Source organism: Pan paniscus, chromosome 15 (assembly GCF_029289425.2).
Source record: "Pan paniscus chromosome 15, NHGRI_mPanPan1-v2.0_pri, whole genome shotgun sequence".
Taxonomy (NCBI): domain Eukaryota; kingdom Metazoa; phylum Chordata; class Mammalia; order Primates; family Hominidae; genus Pan; species Pan paniscus.
The window spans coordinates 105012912-105039436 of NC_073264.2; the positions used below are offsets into that span (position 1 = coordinate 105012912).

Here is a 26525-nt window from a genome sequence, read left to right on the forward strand (position 1 = left end):
AACAGCAACAAAAAAAAACATGCCCAAGACCCGCATTGGTTTGCTAGGCCTACCGTAACAAAATACCACAGACTGGGTGCCTTAAAAAAACAGAAATTTATTTTCTCACAGTCTCGTGGTAGTTTTCTGGAAGTCCAAGCTCCAGGTGCTGCAGGGTTGGACTCTTCCAAGACCTCTTGCCTTGGCTGGCAGATGACCACCCTCTTGTGGGCTCCTAACATGATCTTTTGCTGTGTGTGCACCTGCCTGGTGTCTCTCTTTTCATAGGTCATAGTCACATTGCATTAGGGCCCAGCCATAGGACTTCATTTCACCTAATTACCTGTCTGAAGACCCTACCTCCAGGCCCTTGTCCACCCACCTCCCTGTGTACGAGAAAGCACTCTGTGTATCCCTCAGAAAGGAGTGCTACCTGTTCTGTTGAAAATCAAAGCCTTCTTCTGCAGCATTTCCCCAGATCGCCCAGGGACGACGCATCTCACCACATTCCTCCAGACTGCCCAGACCTGGGTCACTCATCACAATCTACCACCTTGGAGCTGTCTATGTACCTGTTGCCCCAGGGGCCAGCAGGCTCCATTAACAGGTGTCCCCTGGTTTCTTCCATGTACCCACCCAGGTCCAGGCCCTGGTGACACAGCCTTGAGCAAAACAGTGAGGTCCCTGTCCTCACAGAGTTTGTATTCCGGCCAGGCAAGAAGACGACAGACAAGAACACAAACGCTGGTAAGTGTATTTTTAACAATAAGTCCAGGCCGGGCGCGGTGGCTCACATCTGTAATCCCAGCACTTTGGGAGGCTGGCGTGGGAGGATCACTTGAGGACAGGAGTTAAAGACCAGCCTGGGAAACATAAGGAGAGCCTGTCTCTACAGCAAACATACAAAAAGTAGTCAGACGTGGTGGAGTGCTCCTGTAGTCCCAGTTACTTCAGGAGGCTGAGGTGGGAGGATCGCTTGAGCCCAGGAGTCTGAGGCTGCAGTGAGCTGAGATCGCACCACTACACTCCAGCCTGGGCAAAAGAGGGAGACCCTGCCTCAAAATAGTAATAACAACAACAATAATAAAGCCAGATAATGTGACAGAGACAGCTGCCTCTGCCAGGAGAAGGTGAATTTGAGTTGCGGGCTGCAGGAGCAGGGAGGGGGAGGAGCAGGTAAGGAAAGTGCTGGAGGCTATGGAGGGAGGTAGGGTCAGGCTTCAGTTTGCGGGCTGTGGGGGGGTCTGGATTTTGTTGTCCCTGAGGGCAGAGGGCCTTCCCTCTGGTGTTTCCAGGGGAAACTCTTTCTGACAGCTGATTTACAGTCTTAAGCTTCCGGTGGAAGTTGGCTGGCCTTCCGCAGCAGTGGAGGAGGACGGGCCCTTAGGATGAGGAAGGTAGAGGAAGTGGATGTGGGGAAGGGCTTCTATCTGGGGTAAGATTTGAAGGGTGGGAGTCGGGAGGAGGAAAGGAAGGACTCAGGATGGCTCCAGGCTTTGGGGCTGCTGTGCAGGGCCTGCAACCTGGCACCCACAGTGCCTTATCCAGGCCTAAGAGAGGGCGCTGTGGGCTCTGTGCTGACATCTGCTTGGCCACGCTGTCCCCAAGAAGGCCACATTTCATGACTCCCCTTCCTGTCCAGCCTGGGCCTGTGGCCCACTCTAGGATCCATCTGGCACTGCAGCCAAATGCCAGGTGTTACCGTGCCCCTCACCCCCTCAGTCCTTCCCCCACAACACACACACCTCCTTTCTTCTCTGGCCCCACCCCAACCTGAGCTGCCCTCACCTCTACTCCAAGTTAGCCTCCCTCCCGCTGGAAAATCCGACCCAACCACTCCCCACTGGGACCCCTCGGGGCCTCCCTTCTGCCCTGACGGTCAAGGGTAGTTAAACCCCTGAGGGCTTGGGTCTGCCGCTCTCCAGCCTCCTGCCCTCACCATCCCCCGCCCCAGGCCGACTCCCACCCCACCCTAGGCCCCGCTGGCAGCCCCTCCCCAGTGTGGGGGTGGGGACTCTGGGACAATGGGACGTGCAGCTCCTGTTCCGCCCCCACAGCTGCCCGGGGAAACCTGTTTTCACAAGTGTTGGCTGTGAACCAGTCGTGGTTCCATTCACTCCTCTGGGGCATTAAGTAATATTTTTTGTTATCCAGGTTAGAAAATAAGTGGGTGGGAAAACACCCAGCGATCTGCTTGTTTTTGGTCTTTTGTTTGGCCGCGGGTGGCCCCTGTGGCCTGTGAGGCTGCACTTGTGTCCCCCACCAGATCCCCAGTGCCCAGCACACAGTAGACAGCTAATAAATGTGCATGGAGGGCAGACTCCACCGCTGCCTCCACCAAATAAAATACAGCTGGAAACCCAGCGACATCCACCCCAGGCCACAGAAAAGAGTCCCTGCCAGGAGTTCCCACCCAGGAGTCTTGGAACTCAGAGAGGGGGTCTCCGGAGCCAACCCACCTGTTTTCATTCCTGCAACAGGCCTCTGTCACAGGATCCCTGTCCAGGGGTAGGGGTCGCCATGCCCAGAACTCAGCAAGTGTTCAGTTGACTGCAGCCTCATCTTCCTGCGAGGACTCAGAGCGGGGCAGGCGTTCTCTGAAGCCCAGAGAGGCTTTGCCACTTGCCCAGGGCCACAGAGCTACGGAGCCTGTGACTGGAACCTGGAGCCAAGTCTATGGCCTCCACCTGGTGGCCGCTGCCTCCAAAAACTCCCAGCTCCACAAGTCCCGCCCTCCGCCTTGGCAGGGTTTGCCTGGTGTCCTACACACACAGTACTGGTCTTTCAGGGTCTAAACCTCTCTTTCTCCCTTCCTTCTGGAATCTGTCTGGGGCCCCTGTGAGGAAGAAAAGGCTGCTGGGCCAGGACACTTCATTCATTCATTCATTCATTCCTGACCTTTCTTGCGTCCTCCGTGCTAGGCCCGAAGGAGGGTAGGAGTCTTGGTCCCTGCACACAGCGAGCTTTCCCTCTGGATGTTGTGTCAGGCCACACACTTTAGTCTTCCGTCTTTTCTTCTTCACCAAGCATCCTACCCTAAGCACCCGCTCACTCCTGCCTTTATTTCGGGTTTTGCCTGACATTCTTCTACCTAACCCACTGCTTTTCCCCAGCTCTCTGCCTCTTGGCTGCTTCCAGTTCCCGCCATTACTCACAATGCTGTCACATCAGTCAGGGTCCCATAGGGAAACAGATGGCTTCCTCAAATTAGGGAAATTCCAGGAGGGCGATTTACAAAGGGGGATGCTTACAGAAGGAAGGGGGGACCACTAGGGGAGGGCAGGACTCTGGGACCAGCATTAGGGGGACTCTTTCCACCATCAGGGCTGGAAGGAAGAGAAAGGGGAGCTCTCCAGCAAAGAAGAAAGTCCAGAGGAGGCCGGCCTGGAGGGCAGTGGCATTGGTCAGAGGCAGGCCCAAAGAGGGAGGGGATCCATTCCTGCATCGCTCCCTCTCCTGCCTTTGACCTCCCACAGGGGCACCTCCACATCTGGCTGCAGCCCATGGAGGTGGCCCCAAAAGGCAAAAGCAGGGTGAAGGATGGAGCATCAGTCTGGGAGGACGACAGCCGGACACCCAGCACAGGTGTGCAGGAAACTTCTGCGCAAACACCTTTCTTCTTTGTAGGGGGTTTCTGTAGTATGAGACATCAAGAGAATTCCTGAGCCAGAGCCTTCCTGGTTTGTAAGAACAACTGTATTTTAACAGGACCCCAAAATACGTATGTCACTACCCCACTGAAGGCCCTTCCATAGCGCCATCAATGGCTGTCATGTAACAGCCACACCTGGTGGCCTCGCCTGCAGTGCCCCAACTCTGCTCCCAGCAAGCCAGACTGCTGTGTTCTCCATAGCCCCTGTGGTCCGGGCTGTGGCTCTCCAAGGCCCCTCTCTTCCATTCTAGGTGGATCTGCTGACACGTGGTCTGTCCTTCAAGGCCTCCTCCGATAGTGCAAATGTATTTCCAAATACCACCACCTTAAGGGTTAGGATTTCAACACATGAATTTGGGGAGAGCACATTCAGTCCATAACAAGCAGAGCCTCATGAATGGGATTAATGCCCTTATAAAAGGGGTCTTAGAGAGACCCCTCACCCCTTCTGGCGTGTGTGGACACTGTCAAAAGGTGCTGTCGACCGGGCGCGGGGGCTCACGCCTGTAATCCCAGCCCTTTGGAAGGCTGAGGCGGGCGGATCACCTGAGGTCAGGAGTTCAAGACCAGCCTGGCCAACATGACCAAACCCCGTCTCTACTAAAAACACAAAAATTAGCCGGACGTGGTGGGCACCTGTAATCCCAGCTACTCAGGAGGCTGAGGCAGGAGAATCACTTGAACCCGGAAGCGAAGGTTGCAGTGAGCCAAGGTCGTGCTGCTGCACCCCAGCCTAGCAACAGAGCAAGACTCCATCTCAAAAAAAAAAAAAGGTACTGTCTATGAAGCTGAAGCAGAAAGCAGGCCCTCCTTAGACCCTGCACCTGCTGCTGCCCTGACTTTGGACTTTCCAGTCTGCAGAACTGTGAGAAATACATTTTTGTTGTTGACAAGCACCCAGTTAATGATACTTTGTTACAGCAGCCGCAACTAAGACACCACCCCTACACTACCCCACTCACTCCCGATTCCCCAAACCCTGTGCAGACCTTAGCAGTGCCTAGCCACATCCCTAAAGCCGCTGCTTCTCCACCTTCAGCACCTGAGAATTGCCTGGAGGGCTGGGTCCATCCCCAGGGCGTCTGCTCCAGTAGGTCTGGGATGGGCCCAAGTATTCGCATTTCTAACAAGTTCCCCTGTGCTGCTGATGCTGCTGGTCCAGGGACCACACTTGGAGAGCCACTGCCCCAGGCTGTCCCCACCCGACCCATCTGGCAGCCCCTGAGGCTGTGGGAGGCCACTCCACCACGCTAGCTGCTGCATAGGAGCAGTCCTCACAAAGACTGGGGCTGGAGGGTCCCCGGCCCCCTCCCCTGACGGGCGGCTCTGCTTGGATGCACGTTCCACACAGCTGCCCAGAGGCCACTGAACCCAGGCAGGCGCGGGGTACCCTGTTCAGCTATGCACCCTGTCCTCTCTCCTTCCCTCCTCATCTCACTTCCTAGGATCACTTTCCAGACCCACAGCTGGCCCTGGAATCCCAGTTTCTGGGCTCACCCTCTGGACACCCAACCCAGGATGCTCTGTTCTACTTTTTCTCTTTCCCCTAACATATATTGCCTTCTAATATAACATTTTATTCACATATTATATATATATATATATATATTTTTTTTTTGAGACGGAGTTTCACTCTTGTCACCCCAGCTGGAGTGCAATGGCACGATCTTGGCTCACCGCAACCTCCGCCTCCAGGGTTCAAACGATTCTCCTGCCTCAGCCTCTCCAGTAGCTGGGATTACAGGCATGTGCCACCACGCCTGGCTAATTTTGTATTTTTAGTAGAGACGGGGTTTCTCCATGTTGGTCAGGATGGTCTTGAACTCCCGACCTCAGGTGATCCACCTGTCTCGGCCTCCCAAAGTGCTGGGATTACAGGCATGAGCCACCATGCCTGGTCTTATTATATTTATTGTTTATTGTCTTGCTCCTAGTAAAATATAAGTTCCAGGAGGGCAGGGATCTGTATATGTGTCCCAAGCACTTAAAACAGTGCCTGACACTCAGTAAATAACCACTAAGGAAGGAAGGGAGGAAGGGAGGGAGGGAAGGAAGGGAAGGGGGAGGAAGGAAGGAAGTGAGGGAGCCAGGGGAGGGAGGGAGTGGAGGGAAGGAGCCAGGGAGGGAGGGAGGGAAGGAAGGAAAGGAAGGACCACATGAGCTGGCCGGGTGGGGACAGATGTGGGGCCTTCCTAGCACCTGGTCCCATAAACCTCTGCAGGTGTTTAGTGAATGTTGAGGGTGGGGAAGGGAAAGGGAAGGAGGCCCGAGAAGAAGGGGTGCCTCTTCTCGGCTGACCTCTGAAATTGGCTGACCACCTTCTTGGAGGACAACTCCTTGGCTCCCTCACAGGTAACTAAGGGGTGGAGAGTGTTGCCAGTTCTGCCCAGTGAAGCTGCTGGCAAACCATTCCCAGCTCAGACCATCCCTGCTCGCTCCCTTGCCAGCGTCTAGCCTCTGTGCTCCCTCGGCACCCACCTCCCTGCAGTCCCCTGGGTGGGCACCCAACGGCCTGCCTCGGTCCAACTCTCAGTCCGAATTCCCTGTTCCCTGGCCCACCTGGAACTCTCCGACCATCTGTGCTCCCTGTCACAGGGGCTCCTGGTGGGAGGAAGTTGAGCCTGGGGAGAAGCGACTCGGCTGGCACGCTGGCTTCCAGCCCTGCCCTGTCCTTCTCGCCGGCCAGCTGCTTCCAGGTCAACCTTGGGTCCCACTCCTGAGGACAATGTCCCTTCACTGTCCCAAGCAGGAGCGCTGATTCTGTCATCTGTCATGTACGAAAACCCCTTCTTGAAGCTTCTCAGATGCCCCTGGCTTTCCTGGCCAGGGGTTTCTCCCCTAGTCCGTCTGCTGTGGTCTTTCTAGAGGGCCGAATCAAGGCCAGTTCTGAGTGCTCCTTAATTTATTTTTATGTTGAAATTTAATTATGATTTTCAAAATTGTCATTGCATCATTCCCAAGTGTTTCAAAGGATTTTATCTCACTTGCCGGTCGCTATAATCCTGTGAAGGAAATACCATTTCCCCTTCATTACAGATGAGGATATAGAGGCTTTCCGGGTCTTTCAGCCTCTGAGTGGGAGAGCCAAGATTCAAATCCAGCTCTTCTGACTCTAAATCCTGCACTCTCTACAATGTATACACTTTGCATTGTTTTATGAGCTCAGGATCCATTTGGCAGTAACTACTTGGATATTTTGTAGCAAGAAGTTAGCAAAATGTGCTTTCTTTTCTTTCTTTCTTTCTTTCTTTTTTTTTTTTGGAGATGGAGTCTCGCTGTCGCCCAGGCTGGAGTGCAGTGGCGCAATCTTGGCTGGATCTCAGCTCACTACAGGCTCCGCCCCCTGGGTTCACGCCATTCTCCTGCCTCAGCCTCCTGAGCAGCTGGGACTACAGGCGCCCGCCACCTCGCCCGGCTAATTTTTTGTATTTTTAGTAGAGACGGGGTTTCACCATGTTAGCCAGGATGGTCTCGATCTCCTGACCTCGTGATCTGCCCGCCTCAGCCTCCCAAAGTGCTGGGATTACAGGCGTGAGCCACCACGCCCAGCCCAAAATGTGCTTTCTTTCACACAGTACCTATGAGCTTGGACTGTGGAGCTAGGGAACATCTGCCACTTAGTTTCGGCTGTGTAATTTTGGGCCAGTTACATAACGTTTCTGTGCCTTAGTTTGCTCACCTGTAGATGGGGATAATAACAGTGCCTCCCTCAAGGATTATTATTATTATTATTATTATTATTATTATTTTTGAGACAGAGTCTTGCTCTGTCACCTAGGCTGGAGTGCAGTGGTAAGATCTCGGCTCACTGCAACCTCCACCTCTCGGGTTCAAGCAATTCTCCTGCCTCAGCCTCCCAAGTAGCTGGGACTACAAGCGTGCACCACCATGCCCAGCTAATTTTTGTATTTTTAGTAGAGACGAGGTTTCACCATGTTGGCCAGGCTGGTCTCAAACACCTGACCTTAGGTGATCCACCCGCCTTGGCCTCGCAAAGTGCTGGGATTACAGGCATGAGCCACAGCGCCCAGCCTCCCTCAAGGATTTTTGTCAGTTATATGAAACAATGTGTGCATCACATGGTGAACACCACATCGGCATTTGCTGTGTCCCTGCACTGGGTGAGACGCTGCTGCCTGCCAGGGAGGGCCCCATCTCATGGCCAGCCAGCTCATCTGCTGATCTGCCTTGAGTGAGAAGGCTGCCGACCTGACCTTGAAACACTCCCACCAGCTCAACAGCAGCATCTTCTCACTGGCTCACCCACACTAGCCTTCCCCACATAGACATGAGTACAGAGGGGAACAGGGTGATCTGTCCTTTTTGCCAACACCAGAGAAGGCAGCTGGCAGTGGTATTTGGAGATAAGGTGGCTGACTGCTGCAATTGGTGCTGGGGTGCCTGAGATGGTTCTGAAAAGTTCAGGAAACACCTCTGAAGTGAAGTAGGAGGACATGGTGCATACCTCCCAGAAACGCTGAAAGGAAGTTGCTGGCCCCTTAGCCTGCCCGGAGCCAGGGGGCTGCAGAGCTGAGCGAGGTCTGAAGAGCACAGGCGAGGCCAGGAGGGGCTTTGCTGGAGGATGTTGGTCTTGAAAGACGGGTCCAGCTGGGGCCAGGGGGGAATTTACACACACACGCACCCACACACATGCACATACCGGCGGATGTCTTGAGGCCAGGAGTTTGAGATCAGGCTGGCCAACATGGTGAAACCCCATCCCTACTAAAAATAGACAAATTAGTGAGGTGTGGTGGCACGCACCTGTAATCCCAGCTACTCGGGAGGCTGGGGCACAAGAATTGATTTAACCTGGGAGGTGGAGATTGAAGTAAGCCTAGATCATGCCACTGCACTCCAGCCTGGAAAACAGAACGAGACTCTGTCTCCAAAAAAATCATCATCATCATAATAATCCATGTACTTGTGTCACCAGTAGAGGGTCTTGACCGCAAGTTTTCCAGGTTCTTGGCGTTTTGAACAAAGAATTGGACAAAATGCCCAGCAACGCAAAGAAAGAATGAAGCAATGAAAGAACGAAAGCAGGGATTTACTGAAAATGAAAGTACACTCCACAGTGTGGAAGCAGCTGGAGCAGCTCAAGAGCCCGGATACAGAATCTTCTCGGGTTCAAATACCCACTACAGGTTTCCTATTGGCCACTTGGTAGTCACCTTATGTAAATGAAGCAGTGGCCCACAGTTGGTTGCGGAAAGCAGTCAATCAGAGGCTGAAGTGAAGTTACAAAGGTCACACTCCCGTGCAAACATCTGATTGGCTATAGAAAGTGACCAATCAGAGGCTAAAGTTACAAAGTTATACTCCTGTGCAAATGAAGACTCGGTCACCATTCAGTCTGATTGGTTGCCAACAGCCAATTTCCCATCTGCCATGAAGAAAATGTGTGGGTTCAAGCCAGGTGCAGTGGCTCACGCCTGTAATCCCAGCACTTTAGGAAACTGAGGAGAGCGGATCACTTGAGGTCAGAAGTTCAGGACCAGCCTGGCCAACATGGCGAAACCCCATCTCTACTAAAAATACAAAAAAATTAGTTGGGCGTGGTGGTGGCACCTGCCTGTGGTCCCAGCTACTCGGGAGGCTGGGGCAGGAGAATCGCTTGGACTTGGGAGCCAGAGGTTGCAGTGAGCCAAGATCATGCCACTGGCACTCCAGCCTCGACCACAGAGACCCTGTCTCCAAAAAAAAAAAAAAAAAAAAAAAAAGGAGGTTTGCAAAAGGAGTAGCTTCGGCTCCTTTTGTTATTTAGGCTTGGAAAGTTAGGGTTTTCTTTTCAATTTAGTTCTAGGAAGTTGGTGTGAAATGCCCTTAGATTCCCTGCCTCCAGACCCTGTTCTGCCTGGCTTGATTTTTTAAAAATATTATGATAGGCTTTATTTTTTAGAGAAGTTTTAGGTTCACAGCCAAATGGAGTGGAAGACACAGAGCTCTCCCATAGACCGCTGTCCCTCCACCCCATGCAGCCTCCTCCACTGCCAACATCTCCCCTGACAGTGGCACGTTTGTTACAATCATTGAACCTGCATTGACACATCATGATCTCCAGAGTCTGTAGTTTACATTCGGGCTCATGCTTGCTCTCATACATTCTATGGGTTTGGACAAATGCATAACCATATGTATCTGCCACTCTAGTGTCATACAGAGTAGTTTCTCTGTCCTAAAAACCCCCGTGCTCCACTATTCATCCCTCCCTCCCCAACTTCGGGCAACCACTGATCTTATGCTGTCTCCGTAGTTTTGCTTGTTACAGAATGTCCTGTACTGAAATCATACAGTATGTAGGCTTTTCATTTTTTCGTATTTTGGGTTTTTGTTTTTTTTTTCAAATAGGGTCTCACTCGGCCAGGTGCAGTGGCTCACGCCTGTAATCCCAGCACTTTGGGAGGCCGAAGCAGGCGGATCACGAGGTCAGGAGATCAAGACCATCCTGGCTAACACGGTGAAACCCCGTCTCTACTAAAAATACAAAAAAAAAAAAAAAAAGAAAGAAAATTAGCCGGGCATGGTGGTGGGTGCCTGTAGTTCCAGCTACTTGGGAGGCTGAGGCAGGAGAATGGCGTGAACCCGGGAAGCAGAGCTTGCAGTGAGCCGAGATCACACCACTGCACTCCAGCCTGCGCGACAGAGCGAGAGTCCATCTCAAAAAAAAAACAAAACAAAAAAAAAACCACACAAATAGGGTCTCACTCTGTCACCCGGGCTGGAGGGCAATAGTGCAATCTTGGCTTACTACAGCCTCAACCTCCTGTGCTCAGGCCATCCTCCCATCTCAGCCTCCCAAGCAACTGGGACCACAAGGTGCACACCATCACACTGGCTAATTTTGTTTATTTTTTGTAGAGATGGGGGTCTTACTATGTTGCCCAGGCTGGTCTCAAACTCCTGGGTTCAAGTGATCCTTCTGCCTCAGCTTCCCAAATTGCTGGGATTACAGGCCATGAGCCACTGTGCCCAGCCATGTCTTTTTATGTTTGATAGCTCATTTATTTTTAGTGCTGAAAAATATTTCATTCTCTGGATGTACCACAGTTTATTTATCCATTGACCTACTGAAGGACATCTTGGTTGCTTCCAAGTTTGGCAATTATGCATAAAGCTGCCATGGCCATCTGTGTACAGATTTTTTTTTTTTTTTTTTTTTTTTTGAGACAGTCTCACTCTGTCGCCCAGGCTGGAGTGCAGTGGCGCGATCTCAGCTCACTGCAAGCTCCACCTCCCGGGTTCAAGCCATTCTTCTGCCTCAGCCTCCCGAGTAGCTGGGACTACAGGCACACACCACCACGCCCAGCTAATTTTTTGTATTTTTTTTTAGTAGAGACGGGGTTTCACCATGTTGGCCAGGATGGTCTCGATCTCTTGACCTTGTGATCCACCCGCCTCGGCCTCCCAAAATGCTGGGATTACAGGCGTGAGCCACCATGCCTGGCCCCCTTTTTTTTTGAGATGGATTCTTGCTCTGTTGCCCAGGCTGGAGGGCAGTGGCACCATCTCGACTCACTGCAACCTCTGTCTCCTGGGTTCAGGCGATTCTCCTGCCTCAGCCTCCGAAAGTGCTGGGATTACAGGTGCATGCCACCATGCCCAGCAAATTTTTGTATTTTTAGTAGAGACAGTTTTTTACCATGTTGGCCAGGCTGGTCTTGAACTCCTGACCTCAGATGATCCTCCCACCTCGGCCTCCCAAAGTGCTAGGATTACAGGCGTGAGCCACCGCGCCTGGCCTTCTTATAAAACTTAATGTGTGTATATATATAGTCCCACTTCTAGTCATTTACCCTTGAGAAATGATAACATATGTTCATACAAAGACCCAGCCTGGGTAATATGGTGAAACCTCATCTCTACAAAAAATTTTTTTGTAATGCAGCGTAAAAAATAATGAGTTCATGTCCTTTGCAGGGACATGGATGAAGCTGGAAGCCATCATTCTCAGCAAACTAACACAGGAACAGAAAACCAAACACCGCATGTTCTCACTTATAAGTGGGAGTTGAACAATGAGAACACATGGACCCAGGGAGGGGAACATCACACAGTAGGGCCTGTCAGGGGTTGGGGAGGCAAGGGGAGGGAGAGCATTAGGACAAATACCTAATGCATGCAGGGCTTAAAACCTGAGCTGAGATCGTGCCACTGCACTCCAACCTGGGTGACAGAGGGAGACTCCATCTCCAAAAAAAAAAAAAAAAAGTTGTTCACCTGTGACTTCTTTTTGGTACTTAACTTGATAGCATTCACAGCTCTCCCTGGAGGAAGGTCACACAATTGTCACCCACAACTTTTCAGGTGAGTGAACAGAGTCAGAGGAGTTGAGCAACTCGCTCAAGGCCACACAGGGACTAGGTGGTGAGGCAGAGACTTGACCTTGGGCCACTGACCGAAGACCCATGTGCTGGGAGCCCATGTCACACCATTTATGGAATGAGGCCCTTGGGGTGGGACTCAGCTACCTGCCAAGTAGTTTTGGGGCTGCTGACGGGAACTTGGAACTTGCTCCTCTTTACTGGAGCCTTCCAGAGCCAATGCCTGCCTCCCTCGTCCCAAGAAGGAACAGCTTTAGCAGGGCTCCACGGAAAGGACTCCCAGCTGGGCGGGGGCTGCGGGGGGACTCCCTGGGCATCCTGGAAATTGCACGGGCCCCTGGAGAGGGATGGTGCAGGTCACCTTCTCCCCTGACGATGACGGGCCATGACCAGTGGCTCCAGTCATTCCACTCTTTTTTTTTTTTTTTTTTGAGACGGAGTCTCGCTTTGTCGCCAGGCTATATAGTGCAGTGGTGTGATCTCGGCTCACTGCAACCTCCACCTCCTGGGTTCAAGCAATTCTTCTGCCCCAGCCTCCCAAGTAGCTGGGACTACAGGCGCATGCCACCACGCCCAGCTAATTTTTGTATTTTTAGTGCAGACGGGGTTTCATCATGTTGGCCAGGATGGTCTCGATCTATTGGCCTCACGATCCGCCTGCCTCGGCCTTCCAAAGTGCTGGGATTACAGGTGTGAGCCACTGCGGCTGGCCTTTTTTTTTTTTTTTTTTTTTTTTGAGACAGAGTGTCTCTCTGTCACCCAGGACCTCAGCTCATTGCAACCTCTGTCTCCCGGGTTCAAGCAATTCTTCTGCCTCAGCCTCCTGAGTAGCTGGGACTGCAGACGCCCACCACCATGTCCAGCCAATTTTTGTATTTTTAGTAGAGATGGGGTTACACCATGTTGGCCAGGTTGGTCTGGTCTCGAACTCCTGACCTGGTGATCTGCCTGCCTTGGCCTCCCAAAATGCTGGGATTACAGGCGTGAGCCACCAAGCCCGGTGGCCATTTCGGTCTTGAAAACCCAGGGACACACTGCAGGGCTGGGGGCGTTGGGGGGCAGGGGACTCACAGGATGTTCTATAGAAGAGTGGAGGACCTGCAGCTATGCCTGGAGGAGCAGCAAGGCGCTCCATTGCTGGAAGGATGCTGAGAGGGGTTCAAACATGGGCAGATGTTCCAGAACCTTCCTGCTGGAAGCCTTCCTGGGCACCTTCCGCCACCTCCTGACCCCCTCGAAGGTGTGTGGACTTGTTAGGTAGCTCTGACTTTGCTTTGTGGGGTGCTGCCTAATCCTTCCTCCCCTGCGCCCTGGCTGGAGCTCCCCGGGGCCTTTCACACACATTGTCCTTTCATCCTCAAACAGTCTCCAGGAAGCAAGCACTGCTGTCATTTCTACTTGACAGATGAGGAAACCAAGGCCGAGAGAGGCGAATTAACCAGCCATTAGGTCACACAGGCGGGATGGGGCCTGGAGCCCCTGCAACCTCAGACTCAGCTCCAGGTGCTCCCAAACCTATGGGCAGTGTTGACTGTGCATTTCCACCATCAAAGCAGCCTTGCACAGGGCCCAGCTGAGTGGAGTGCCAGGCAGTGCCAGGAGGGAGGCGGGGCTGGGGGCTGGCAGTCACGCCTGGGCCTGCAGGCACTGGCTCGGGGCCTGCTATCCCAGGAGAAACAATCATCTGGCTGGTTGTCAGGCTCGGATTTCTTACCTCCTCAGAGGGGCGCGTGCCACCGGCTGGCCATGGGGAGAGCTCAGTGGAGCTGGCTCCTCTGAGGCCTCTCTTGGAGCAGGGCCCCTGGTCTCCAATCCCCTGACTTCCGTGCCCCCGTGCCCTCCTGGTCTTGGGCACTGACCAGACCCGACTGTAACTGGGCAGTGGTGCTGCCCCAGGAGGGCTGATCTTGCAGGCAAACAGTGTAGGGTGTGTGTCTGGGAGGTGGTTCCCCAGGCCTCCCTGGTGCTGCTTCAGAGCTTGACACAGAAGTGACCTGCTGGTGTCTGCAGGGCCCCAAGTGCTGAAGGAGGCCTGCCCTGGCTCCTGCTCCCCTCGGCCCTCCATTCCAACTCCTCTGGCTTCATCTCCCGCTCATCACTCCCTTGCCCGCCCTCCGGCCCCATCCTTGCTCATGCTGTTGGTTGATCCCAACACGTCCCTGCTTCCATCCTCGCTAGTGAAAATTGGACATGGCCTTCAAGGTTCAGCTCAGGCACTTCCTCCTCCATGAAACTGTTCCTGATCTACCTAGTCTCAGGGAGGCCAGCCTCGCCCACAGTTCCTGCTCTCCTGGGCCCCATCACCCAGCTCAGAAACTCAGGGCAGGCCGGAGGGAAGGAGATGGGCTGGGCCCTCGGACCCCCTGTCCTGGGGGCTCACCCTTGGCTTCACTTTAAGGGGTCTCCTGCCCCAAGACTGGAGATGCTCCAAGGCTCTGGGAGGGCACACCTGGCTGCCCAGGAATACAGGGAGGGGACTTCAGCACCCTGCCCACTCTGGGCCCCGAGGGCCTACACTCCCACCCGACAAGGATGGCCACTCACTGATAGTGACTTACACCACCCTGGCCCTCAGTCTCTTCATTTGTGAATTGGAGATAATGAAACTTACTTCAAAGCCCAGGTATGTGCTGCCAAAGTGCAGGTTGCAGCATGTCAGGCCTCTGTAACTGTACCGGGCTTCACACCTTTTGGTAGTTACTGGGAGCTGCTACTAATGACATCCGTTCCTCATTCCTGCCCATGAGCAAGAGCCAGTGCTGGGTGCTGGTGCCAGGTGACAGCAACCCCTGGCTCTGCCTCATCCCACCTTCAAGCACCAACTCTGATGTCCCCACCCTGACCTCCTCCCTCTCCCTCTTCTCTGTTCCCATGGTCACATGTGCCACCCCCCATGTACATGTGTGTTGTTCTACTGTGTGTCTGTACCTCTCTGTGACCCCATCACTCTGCAAGGGCCTGGGCAAGCTGAGGCTCAGGGCGGTCAGGGCTGGCCTAAAGACATAGCGAAGTTGGCCAGGCGTGGTGGCTCACGCCTGTAATCCCAGCACTCTGGGGGGGCCGAGGCGGGTGGATCACGAGGTCAGGAGATCGAGACCATCCTGGCTAACATGGTGAAACCCCGTCTCTACTAAAAATACAAAAAAATTAGCCAAGTGTGATGGCGGGTGCCTGTAGTCCCAGCTACTCGGGAGGCTGAGGCAGGAGAATGGCGTGAACCCGGGAGGTGGAGCTTGCAGTGAGCCGAGATCGCGCCACTGCACTCCAGCCTGGGCGACAGAGCGAGACTCCGTCTCAAAAAAAAAAAAAAAGACAGCAAACTGGGGCAGCGTTGGGCGGCAACAAGCCAAACCAGGGACCTTAAACCAGGTCTTTGGTTTGATCTCAGGTGGGGATCTGGGTTCCGGAAGGCTCCAAGAGCTGCAGTTACAGGTTAGTTTTCAGGACAGCGTGCAGGGCATCCTGGGGACACGGCTGGGCATCCTGCAGCCTGCCCGGGCTGGAGCTCCGGTGTCTGGGTGTCTGTAGCAGTCTGTGTGGCAGGGGTGGGGGATGGGGCGAGTTACTCTCCACAAAGGGCTTCTGGGAAATCAAGCAGCACTCGCTCTGCTGGGTCTTCAAGGAAAGGGACAGGGCCCAAAGACTCATGGTGGTACGACTGTCCCGGGGCATCCCTGGGCTTTCTCTGGACACCAGCCCCTTTGCTGTACCCCCTGGTCCCTGCACAGCCCAGGCCCCTGCTGCCCCTCTTCATGGACAGCAGTGCCATTCACTGGGGTTCCTGTCCCCAGCCACACCCTTTCCGCATACTCACACAGTGGCCTGTTGAAACTCAAATCTGATCAGCCCATCCATCCTGAAACCTTTCTGGCTTCTGATTGCCCGCAGGATAAAGTCCAACCTCCTTTTCGTGACATTCAAGGCTCTTTGTCTCTTCCTTCAATGTCTGAACTGCCCTGAAGAGAGGAGGGATGGGGTGTTCCATAGACAGGAGGTGGTAGTGCGGGGCCCTGTCAAGATGTGGGCTCTTGAGGCTCCACCGTCCAACTCCCTCCAGGCCTGGTCTCAGGGGACCTTATAGGAAAAGTCTGGCCTTGGTCAGAAAAGCCTAGAGGTTGGCCACAGGCTGGTACGTGGGGCCCAGAACTGGGCCTCTGACCCCTGCAGAGGGAGTCTCAGGCCTGGCCTGGCTCCCTGCCACAGGATCCCTAGAGCCACATGACTGGTCCTACTCTCCCCATTCCCCTGCTGGGCTCCAGCTCAGTCGCAGGAGCCAAGCCAGATTTGAGGCCAGAGGTCTTGACCAGGTTGGTTCCTGCTAGGTGGCTCTGCGCAGAACCCTCTTACAGCCCATCCAACTGGCCGGGTCCCTTCCCTTTTGTACCATTCTTGTTGGTCCCTGTCTGCCTGACCCTGTGTGGCACCTCAGGGCTGCAGCCTTGGTCTGGGTCCCAGCCACTGGTCACCTTCTGCCCTGAGGCCTGCCCTCCCTGCTGTCTGGGGCTGTCAGCTGGACCTTGGAGCGTGGCCATCCCAGGCCCATTCCTGGCTCTGACCACTGTGAGGGGCCCTGGTACCATCCTCCCTGGGCGCAATCCCCCTGGATGCTGGCTGGTCAGGTGGAATCACTTGTTAACGGAGTAACAAGCCAGGCGAGGTGGCTAATCCCAATACTTTGGGAGGCCAAGGTGGGAGGATCACTTGAGGCCAGGAGGCTGAGGCTGCAGTGAGCTATGATAGTGCCACTGCACTCCAGCCTGGGCAACAGAGCGAAACCCTGTCTAAACAAAACCTAAAAACCCCCCAAAAACCCAAAAACCAAAACAAAAAGAAAACTATCCTTGACACTTTAGTGTAAGTACATCTAATGATAGCTGTAATTATTTCGAAAGCATATGTTGTTACGAGTATGGGGACATCTGGACTTTCTCTTGTAGGAGTGAGTCCTTGCAGGTATCTTTAGGCTGTTCCCTTAATTGTAAGCTTCTTGCGACCACAAGTTGTGGCTGGCAAGGAATGTGCCTTGTTAGTCTCAGGATGGAGATGAACTTACAATGGCATTGCTCTGGCTGTCCTGGGCTCCTGCTTCCCTAATGCGCTGGGCGCTGTGGCTCAAGCCTATAATCCCAGCACTTTGGGAGCCCCAGGAAGGAGGATCGCTTGAGCTCAGGAGTTCAAAACCAGCCTGGGCAAAACATATTGAGACCCCATCTCTACAAAAAATTGAAAAAAAAAGCCAGGCATGGTGGCTTGCGCCTGTAGTCCCAGATACTGGGGAGGCTGAGGTAGGAGGGTCTCTTGAGCCTGGGAGGTGGAGGCTGCAGTAAGCAGAGATCAGTCCCTGTTAAAAAAAAAAAAAAAGTGACAGTCCCCAGGAAGGTGCAGGTCGATGGTGGCAGCCACTGTGGTGGCTTGTGGCTGGTGTTCTTGTCCTATGTTTGTAGCCATCCCTAGGTCCAGGGTTCAGGGCTTCCTGTTCCCAGGAGGGTTCAGATAAGAGGCCCTGAGCAGCCACTCAGGCAGAGCCTCTTCCTGGGGAGAAGGTGCTCCCTGGGGCGAGCAAGTGGGCAGGCCTTGGCTCTCTCCATTCCTGAATACCTTCTACTGTCTAGGTAGTAGAACACCTTCTACTGACCCTGGCCCAGGCTCAGATACGGTCCATCCCGGCAGACCCTTCCCGGGGGCCTGTGACGGTCCCAGGCAGGGAGAGCCACGTCGGGGTGGTGGTCGCCCCCAGCGCCCTGAACCTGCGAAGGCCCAGTGTAGGGGTGAGCGCGCACCGGCTGGGGGGACGTTGGAGAAGCCAAGCAGAGGCAGCCGGGCGCGCCTTCCTGCCCTCCCGGTGGAGGGGGACGCGGCAGGGACAGGCGGGCGGCCAGCCGGCTTCAGGACGCTTGACAAGGGTTTTGGCTGAGGGTGCGCCCTGGGCTCTGGAGCGCCCAGGTGCCCCGCCACCCACGGGGGGCGTGGCATCGGGGCGTGGCCTGGGCGTGGCCGGTACCGCCTCTTCCCTTTCCTGAGTCCAGAGGGCACCTCCTGCCCGCCACGTTTCCTTCCTGCTGGGGGGCTTCTGTTCTCCCAGACCGGGTCGGTGCTCTTTTCCCCCGGCGCCCCTCCCCCACCCAGCCCGGGCCTTGCCTGCCGCAGCCACCTTCTTCTCTGATGCTGTGTCCTGGACTTGGTGACAATGGCAACTTGACAAGAAGGCGAGCCTGGGCCTTTCCTGCGGCGACATCCAGCTTCCCCCGCCCCTCCCTGGGTGGGTGCCCACCACACGCCCAGCCTGCCGCGTGCTTATCCAGGCCCTCCAGGCCAGGCCTCCGGGTCTTATGGAAGAAGGCCCCGTGTCTGGGCAGTGCCGTGGCTGTGAGTGAGCATCCGGGGCCAGTCAGATGTGCCGTCTGCGGAGGTCACTTCCATAGTGGCCATCAACAGCTTGGCCAAACTCGGCCGCAGGATCTATTCCTATCAATTGCAGGATGGACTCTTCCCGCAGCCATGCGACCTGTGGCCCGCGGTCCTGCTCCCTGAGCTGGAGGAGGCTGAACAGAACGAGCAGGTTGAGGCCTGTGGGAAGGAAGAGCCACATCTCCTTCATGTTTATTACCCCCTCCGCAGGCCATAGCTAGGAGGCCTTGAAGGTTTTTTTTTAAGGGGGAAAGGGGGTTTCCAGAACCGCAGCCGGCTCAGCAGAAAGTCTCCACCAACAGAATCTGTGGGCGCACATTCCTCAACAGCTGAAGAAGGGGCTGGAGGGGCTCATGGCATCCCCTCCAGAGGCAGGCCCAGGGCCCTGTGTGCAGTGGGGGGTCCTGCATCTGCATTGTTGTTAAGAAAGTGACATTTGGCTACACGGAGTGGCTCATGCCTGTAATCCCAGCACTTTGGGAGGCTGAAGCTGCCAGATTGCTTGGGCCCAGGAGTTCGAGATCAGCCTGGGCAACTTGGTGAAACCTCATTTCTTTTTTTTGAGACAGGGTCTCACTCTGTAGCCAAGACTGGAGTGCAGTGGCACAATCTCGGCTCACCGCAACCTCCACTTCCCAGGCTCAAGTGATTCTCCTGACTCAGCCTCCCGAGTAGCTGGAATTACAGGTGTGCACCACCACGCCCGGCTAATTTTTGTATTGTTAGTAGAGATGGGGTTTCACCACGTTGGCCAGGTTGGTGTTGAACTCCTGACTTCAAATGATCCAACTGCCTCGGCCTCCCAAAGTGCTGGGATTACAGGCCTGAGCCACTGCGCCCGGACTTTTTTTTTTTTTTTTTTGAGATGGAGTTTCGCTCTATCACTCAGGCTGGAGTGTGGTGGCACGATCTCGGCTCACTGCAACCTCCACCTCCCAGGGTCAAGTGATTCTCCTGGGTCAGCCTCCGGAGTAGCTGGGATTACAGGTACGTACCATCATGCCTGGCTAATTTTTGTATTTTTAGTAGAGACAGGGTTTCACCATGTCTGCCACGCTGGTCTTGGACTCCTGACCTCAAGTGATCTGCCCACCTCGGCCTCCCAAAGTGCTGGAATTACAGGTGTGAGCCACCATGCCCAGCCTTCATTTCTACAAAACATACAAAAATTAGCCGGGCTTGGCACACACCTGTAGTCCCAAGTACTCAAGAGGATGAAGTGGGAGGTTCACTTGAGCCTGGGGAGGTAGAGGCTGCAGTGAACCATGTTCTTGCCACTGCACTCCAGCCTGTGTGACAGTGAGACCCTGTCTCAAAAAAAAAAAGGCAACACTTCTTGAGGCTGCCGGTTTTTGAGCCCTGCTGCGCTGCATGCTTTTGATGCTCACTCTAATTCACAGGGCCTCGAGGGCGAGACTTCGGCTCACAGCTGTATCCCAGGGTGTAGAACTGTGTCTGACATATACCAGGTGCTCAATAAACCCTTGTCACACAAACCCCCAAGAACATTTCACAATTCTTTTCTTTTTTCCTTTTTTTTTTTTTTTTTTTGAGACAGAGTCTTGCTCTATCGCCCAGGCTGGAGTGCAGTGGCGCGATCCCAGCTCACTGCAAACTCTGCCTCCTGGGTTCACGCCGTTCTCCTGCCTCAGCCTCCTGAGTAGCTGGGACTACAGGCGCCCGCCACCGCACCCGGCTAATGTTTTGTATTTTTAGTAGAGATGGGGTTTCGCCGTGTTAGCCAGGATGGTCTCGATCTCCTGACCTCGTGATCCACCCGCCTCGGCCTCCCAAAGTGCTGGGATTACAGGCATGAGCCACCACGCCCAGCCTTTTTTTTTTTTTCGAGTGCAGTGGCGCGATCTTGGTTCACTGCAACCTCTGCCTCCCTAGCTCAAGCGATACTCCCACCTCAGCCTTCCGAGTAGCTGGGACCACAGGCACGTACCACCACGCCTGGCTAATTTTTTGTATTTTTAGTAGAGACAGGTTTTTGCCATGTTGCCCAGGATGGTCTCAAACTCCTGAGCTCAAGCCATCCACCCACCTCAGCCTCTCAAAGTGCTGGGATTACAGGCATGAGCCACCAGACTCAGCCTTGTTTCTCATTTATACAGGCAGCGATTGGAGGCTCAGGAAGGGAATTCATTGCCCCAGGTTGAACACTCAGTGGGAGAAGCAGGCCAGGACACAAGCAGGAGGGGCTCCAAAGCTGAGTTTGTTGCTGCAGAGCCTTTCCTGAGGTTGGGGAGGGTGTCTGCAGAAGGAGGCTGGAGACTGCTGTAGAATCACTACTACTGGTGACATCGTTGTTCTTCTCTGACCTGACCCCTGAGTTGGTCAGACTTGGCCATATGGACAACCCCCTGCTTCTCCCGCTCTCTGCTGCCCTAACCTGAGACTGGTTATTCAAGTGTCTTCCTCACGGTCTCCCCCAAACAGGAAGTCTTTCTTGATGTTCTTGCGTCTGGGGCTGACCCAACACTGCTCATCCCATGTGGTCATTGCTGGCTTACAGGTCAGTCTGGCCCTTGCATTCGATGTTCTGTAAGGACAGAGCTCATGGTGCTGGCTCTGAGAAGGTATCAGGAAGTGGCAGATGGAAGGGTGGGTAGGTGGGTAGGTAGATGAATGGATGAGCCGGCGGATGAGTGGGCAGATGTGTGTGTGTACGGACAGGTGGGTGGATGCATGGATGGATGGATGGACAGGTGGATGAATAGATGGGCAGATGGATGGATAAATGGAAAGGTGGGTGGGTGGATGGATGGATGGATGGGTACGTGGATGGTTGGATGGTTGGATGGATGGATGGATGGATGGATGGATAGATGGGTGGGTTGGTGGGTGGATATGTGGATGCATAGATGGATTGATGGACAAGTGGATGGGTGGATGGATGGATGGATTGATGGACAGGTGCATGGGTGGGTGAGTGAATGGATGGATGGATGGGTCGATGAGTGGGTGAGTAGATAGATGGATGGATGGATGGACAGGTGGGTGGGGGGTGGGGTGGGTGGATGGATGGATGGATGAATAGGTGGGTGGGCAGACGGATAGATGGGTGGGTGGATGGCCAGGTATGGTAGCTCACATCTGTAATCCCAGCACTTTGGGAGGCCAAGGCGGGCAGATCACCTGAGGTCAGGAGTTTGAGACCAGCCTGGCCAATATGGTGAAACCTATCTGTACTAGAAAAAAAAATACAAAAAATTAGCCAGGCATGGTGGCATGTGCCCGTAATCCCAGCTACTTAGGAGGCTGATGCAGGAGAATTGCTTGAACCCGGGAGGCGAAGGCTGCAGTGAGCCGAGATCATGCCACTGCACTCTAGCCTGGGCAACAGAGTGAGACGTCTCAAACAAAAAAAAAAAGATGGGTGGGTGGGTGGATAAATAGGTGGATGGGTGGATGGGTGGATGGATGGATGGGTGGATGGGTGGGTGGATGGGTGGATGGATGGATGGGTGGATAGGTGGGTGGATGGGTGGGTAGATGGATGGGTGGATGGGTGGATGGGTGGGTAGATGGATGGGTGGTTGGATAGATGGGTGGGTAGATGGATGGGTGGATGGGTGGGTAGATGGATGGGTGGATGGGTGGGTAGATGGATGGGTGGATGGGTGGATGGGTGGGTAGATGGATGGGTGGTTGATGGATGGGTGGATGGGTGGTTGGGTGGGTGGATGGGTGGTTGGGCGGGTGGGTGGATGGGGAGGTGGGTGGATAGGTGGATGGGTGGGTGGATGGGTGGGTGAATGGTGTGTTCTCAGCAGCAGCCAGAGGACCACTCCTGTCTCCCTGTTTATGCTGATTTGCTGGGGTTTCTGGCCAGAAAGAATCATATAGGCTGTCCATAAAACAGCTGGAGAGGTGGGTAAAGTTTACCCTGCAGATGACAAGGCTCAGGGGAGCAGGAGAGCTGCCTTTGAATATTTAGAGGACTGTCCCTTGGGAGTAGGCAAGGACACCCCTCCTGAGCCTCACGGCTCCACAGGTGGACCAAGAACCAGTGGCAGAAGTACCAGGGAGGCAGATGGTTTCTTGAGGCTCAAGCTGCCTGCTGGTTTCAGACACCTTCTCTTCTGGGGCTTCTGCCAAATGGTAAATGGAACCCGATCTTTTTGCAAACTTACATTTTTAGTTCTGAAATTGTTGATGACTCCAAACATTTTTATAATTAACAAAGTGTCTTGGCTGGGCATGATGGCTTAGGCCTGAAATCCCAGTGCTTTGGGAGGTCAGGGTGGGAGGATCACTTGAGGCCACGAGTTCCACACTAGCCTAGGCAGCACGGTGAGACTCTGTCTCTACAAAAAGTTGTTTAAAAAAGTAGCCAGAAGTGGTGATGCACGTCTATGGTCTCAGCTACTCGGGAGGCTGAGGTAGGAGGATTGCTTGAGGCAGGGAGTTTGAGGCTGTAGTGAGCTGTGATCTTGCCACTACATTCCAGCCTGGGTAGCAGAAAGAAACCCTGTCTGTAAACGAACAAACAAATCAACAAAGCATCTTTTTTTAAAAAATAATTTTATACTTAAACATATTAAAAATTATATTATTGTAATAGAGATAGGGTCTCACTGTGTTGCCCAGGCTGATCTCAAACTCCTGGGCTCAAGCCATCCTCCTGCCTTGGCCTCCCAAAATTCTGGAGTTATAGGCGCAAGCCAACGTAGCTGGCCAACAAAGTGTCCTTTGAATGAAAGCAAAACAGTCATAGTCATAAGTGACACAGAGATTTTTTTTTTTTTTTTTTTGAGACGGAGTCTCGCTGTCACCCAGGCTGGAGTGCAGTGGCGCGATCTTGGCTCACTGCAAGCTCTGCCTCCCGGGTCACGCCATTCTCCTGCCTCAGCCTCCTGAGTAGCTGGGACTATAGGCGCCCACCACCATGCCCGGCTAATTTTTGTATTTTTAGTAGAGATGGGGTTTCACCGTGTTAGCCAGGATGGTCTCGATTTCCTGACCTCGTGATCCACCCGCCTCGGCCTCCCAAAGTGCTGGGATTACAGACGTGAGCCACCGCACCCGGTCGACACAGAGATGTTTATGATGGGAAGTAACACTGTGCCCCCAACCTCCCCACCCCAGTTTTTCTTCCCAGGGTCTCCCCAAGAGCTGCTTCCTTTGACTCCTGCTGTGTGTAGTTCTGCTGACAATGACCTGGACAGCTCTGCGCCATGCACAGCGTCTCTTTTCTCCGACTTACCACATTTTAGACACTACTGACTCCTCCATGTGAAAGATGGGAATTCAGCTACATCACATTACCCTACAAACTTTATTGTTAATGTAATTATTTTTATTTCTTCTACTGCTTTTTTGGTAACTTTATTTATTTATTTATTTTTTATTTTCGAGATGCAATTTCGCTCTTATTGCCCAGGCTGGAGTGCAGCGGCACAGTCTCGGCTCACTGCAACCTCTGCCTTCTGGGTTCAAGTGATTTTCTTGCCTCAGCCTCCCGAGTAGCTGGGATTACAGGTGCCCACCACTACGCCCAGCTAATTTTCTATTTTTAGTAGAGACGGAGTTTCACTATGTTGGCTGGGCTGGTCTCGAACCCCTGACCTCAGGTGATCTGCCCACCTCAGCCTCCCAAAGTGCTGGGATTACAGGTGTGAGCCACCACGCCCAGACTTTTTTTTTTTTTTTTTTTTTGAGACAGTTTCTCTCTGTTGCCTATGCTGGAGTGCAGTGGCGTGATCTCAGCTAACTGCAACCTCTGCCTCCCGGGTTCAAGTGATTCTCCTGCCTCAGCCTCCCAAGTAGCTAGGCCTACAGGCGCGCACCACTACACCCAGCTAATTTTTGTATTTTTAGTAAAGATGGGGTTTCACCACGTTGGCCAGGCTGGTCTGGAACTCCTGACCTCAGGTGATCGCCCACCTCAGCCTCCCAAAGTGCTGGGATTACAGGCTTGAACTACTGCGCCCGGCGTATGTTTTAATTTAATTTTTAAAGACAGGGTCTTGCTCTGTCACCCAGGATGGAGTGCAGTGGTGTGGACACAGCTCACTGCAGCCTCGAACTCCAGGGCCCAATCGATCCTCCCACCTAGTCCTCCTGTGTGACTGGGACTACAGGCGTACACCATGCTGCCAGCTACTTTTTGTATTTTTGCAGAGCGGGGTTTCACCATGTTGCTCAGGCTGGTCTTGAATTCCTGAACTTAAGTGATCTGACTGCCTCAGCCTCCCAGATTGCTGGGATTACAGGCATGAGCCACTGCTCCCGGCCCTTGGTAACTTTAAATAATATTCTTTCTGCTATTAGGGAAACAAGAGCCTAGGAGAGCCAGGGTCACCCCATCTTAAAACAAACTTCATCTTAAAACTAGTAAAGGACATTCCTTGCAGTCACATAGTACTGAGATATTTACAAATGAGAAAACAGCTTAAAAATACCTGCAAGGACACACTCCCACAACGATGAAAAGTCCAGATGTTCTGATAGACACAATAATATATGCTTTCAAGATAATTCTACTTATGCTGTTTGTACTTGCATACTAAAATGTCAAGGATAGTTTTCTTTAAATCAACCGAATAATAAATTCTGTCATGCTATCAGCCCACCCGCGCACATGGGCACAGCTTAGTTTAGTCTTTATACAGATAAGACCCCCATATAAGAAAAACTTAAAGCGGGCGCATTTCCTCTGCTTTCTGAGGTCGTCTCGCTCTGTAACTGAGTGGCTTTCAATAATGAGCTTTTAGGCCAAGTGCAGTCGCTCACGCCTATAATCCCAGCACTTTGGGAGGCCGAGGCAGGCGGATCACCAGAGGTCAGGAGTTCGAGACCAGCCTGGCTAACGTGCTAAAATCCCATCTTTACTAAAAATACGAAAATTAGCCAGGCGTGGTGGTGGGGGCCTGTAATCCCAGCTACTCGGGAGGCTGAGACAGGAGAATTGCTTGAAACCGGGAGGCAGAGCTTGCAGTGAGCTGAGATGGTGACATTGTACTTCAGCCTGGGCAACAGAGTGAGACTCCGTCTCAAAAAAAAAAGAATATGTTTACTTTCACACTCACCTCTGACCTCCTCTTGGGAAGACGAGGTTACCAGTGCCTTCCCTTCTCTTCCACTTTCAGATTTCTTCCCGGTCAGCCCCAAACACTGAATATAAATACGGTCCAACATCAACCTGCAAACGAACACTGACATGAAAGTGCGGTTGGAAAGGATCTCGCAAAGGAACAGAATCTTGTGATCCTAATTGTAATAAACGTAATCGCCGGGTATTGAGAGCTTGCAGGTACCAGGGCTCCGGCACTGTGTGTTTCACAGGGGCCACTCGGTAGACCTCTTGGTGACCTTGAGGTCAGGTACCACGTTCCCATTTTACAGAGGAGGAAACTGAGATATCCTACGACAGCGAAAAGGTAGCAGAGCTGGGACTGGTGCCCAGGCTCGCCGAGTGGAAAAGCCCTCGGCCACCGTGGAGAGCTCGCTTCTTGTGGTCTGAAGCGTTGCCCCTGCACCGGCTTCTGCTGCCAAGGATGGCTTTTCCTCACCGGTGCCCACCTACGCTCACTCATGTCATGTGGTTAAGCCCTTTTGGCAACATAAGACCTTTCCCAAGAATGTGCCTCGGTGCAGAGGAAGACGGTGGGGGCAGGCCCCCTCCCCAGGATGCTCCACCCTCCCTGACCTCACACGGGTGCAACCTGGGCCGTGGCCGAGACCTGCTGTGCGGCAGACAATGGGAAGCCTGTGTGTCATCCTGGGTGCCGGAATTAGACAATATTTAGCTTTCCCTTGGTGGAAAAGCCTTTCCCCTCCTGCTTTGGGCAGGAACTGGTTCCTGTTGGGCGGGGCCTGGCTGCTGCCCCACCCCCACCCGGCCGGGCACCTTGACCGGCAGCTCTCTGGGCTGCTCCCTGCCTGTGTCCCTGAGCACTGACTCCAGAGGTTTAATCATTAACGGGCACGTTTGGCCTTCGGTCGTGGGCTGGAATTTGGGACCTGTGCCCGGGAACAATGATCTCCCACACATTATTTTGTGTAAAATCACTTTTAGCTGCCATTAGCTAATAAAGCTGGAATAAAGTGAGGTCCATTAACCAGCACTGGCCTCTCGGCCTCTGGGGCTTCTTGGGAGGGACCCAAGGGACTCACCTTTCGAGGACCGTGAAATCGCCGCTAGAAAATGTGCT

General features: G+C 53.5%; 1 long non-coding RNA gene across 1 annotated transcript in view; it reads left to right on the top strand.

The window, feature by feature from the left end:
- LOC129393886 (uncharacterized) overlaps positions 1 to 24656 on the top strand; it is a 30597-nt gene extending 5941 nt beyond the window's left edge. Inside the window, exons 2-3 of the long non-coding RNA XR_010109843.1 lie at positions 620 to 726; positions 23458 to 24656. This is a non-coding gene — a long non-coding RNA (uncharacterized LOC129393886). The remainder of the gene's footprint in view (positions 1 to 619; positions 727 to 23457) is intronic.
- The last annotated feature ends 1869 nt before the right edge of the window (positions 24657 to 26525 follow it).